We start from the raw sequence: 1,672 nt of genomic DNA, 5'->3' as shown, positions 1-1,672 counted from the left end.
CCCCCTGAATTTTAAAACTTTTTTGGACATGAAAAGTTTACAGAGGAATTTTCGATTTTTCGAAGGGTTTTAAAAAAGAATAAATGAACACAGGAAATTTTTTTGGAGGGAAAATTAAGCATTTCACGGTTTTTAAAGAAAAAAGGGACTAGTTTGAAAGAAGAAAATACTTTTTTTTTAAAAGATAGTTTTTTAAAAATTTGGACTGGTGCGACTTTAAATAGGTTTTGTAGGACATAACCCTTTAAAACCCTTTTCTGAGCCAGGGGGGGATGGAAAATTTTTACGGGCCCACACTAAAAACCCCAGAGCAATGTGATATATGTGAATGGGAAAAGCGATAGTAGAGCTGCTTTGGGACTCTCAATGTTCAGTAGTCACGAACTTTTTTACAGCATACCAGAAATTTTAGATTTTTTACTTTAATTTCTTTAGTAGGGGACTTCCAATCAATCGGTGCCCAAGATAACCCCAAGGGAATTTTTGCTTCCCTCCACCCCTTTTTATTTTTATTATCTAGTTCAACATAAACATTGGTTTTATGTTTAAAAAGAGTGAAATGGGGAAATCCCTTTTTTTACTTTCAAAAAGCCTTTTTGTTTCAATCCATTTTTGGATAAATGAACGAGTTTTTGGTCCCCCTTTTTCTGAAGACTTGATAGGTCTCTAGTTACAAGTAAAAAATTTGTCCCGTCAGCAAAAGTAATTTTTCCCCCCCAATAGATTCAAAATTTCCCATTTTTTAAAACGGGGAAATTTGCTATTTCTTAGAGAAATTTAGGAAAAAAACCATATTGGCCTGGAATAACGGGATGGGTTTCCCAAAGGGAATTCAGCAGTTTTAAAAGCACACCCCTTTTCAAAATTTTTTCGAATGACGACAAATTGGAATGGGTTTTAAGGTTTCCCGGCAAAGTCTTTTCCCCCTTTTTTTTTTGTGGGAAAAAAACCCCTTTTGGCCCAAATTTTCAGGGGACTGGGAAAAATTCCCGTTTTTAATTTTTTTATTTTTTAAAAGGGCTTTTAGATAAGGAATGATTTTGAGGGATACTTTGGGAGATTTGAAAGGGAAAATATCATGGCCCCGGGCCCGGGAAGTTTAAAAATTTAATTTTTATCCGAGTTAGTGTGGGGAGACCCGGGGTAATTTGAGAAAAATTTGGAGGGGTTAGGGGGATAGTTAGTAAAGTCATTTTGGGTAGGATGGATGTGATCAAATTTAGATTCAATTGGGGGGAAATATTCATGAAACCATCTGCAATATCTCTGGGCTGAGTTAATTATTATTAAAAAAAAAATAAATTTTAAGTAAGTTCTGCTACGATAAGTATTTATTTACAAATCCCCGGGTTTTTTAATATTCCCCGATATGCTTGCAGCTTTGTTTTAAAAAAAAAAAGTTGTCTTTTGCAAAATTTAATAAAATCGAGTTAAAAAGGTTTTTGTATCTTTACAGTCAGAGGCCCCTTTTTATTTTTCTCTGTTTAAAGGTGTTGGGAAATTTTATTTAGTTTTTAAAATTGTGGGGTGATGTAAGGTTTTACAGATGTTTTAAATTTTTTTTTCCTTGCTTAGTGGACAGGGGATGAAAATAAAGTTCGGGAAAAATTTTGAAACAGCATTTTAAATCAGCATTTCCCCAAACTCCCTTTTTTAGAATAGTCTGCCAATC

The sequence above is a fragment of the Penaeus monodon genome, chromosome 43 (genome assembly GCF_015228065.2).
Source record: "Penaeus monodon isolate SGIC_2016 chromosome 43, NSTDA_Pmon_1, whole genome shotgun sequence".
In the NCBI taxonomy this organism is placed as follows: Eukaryota; Metazoa; Arthropoda; class Malacostraca; order Decapoda; family Penaeidae; genus Penaeus; species Penaeus monodon.
The sequence above is the reverse complement of the archived record's forward strand: the minus strand, read 5'-3'. Positions refer to the sequence as shown.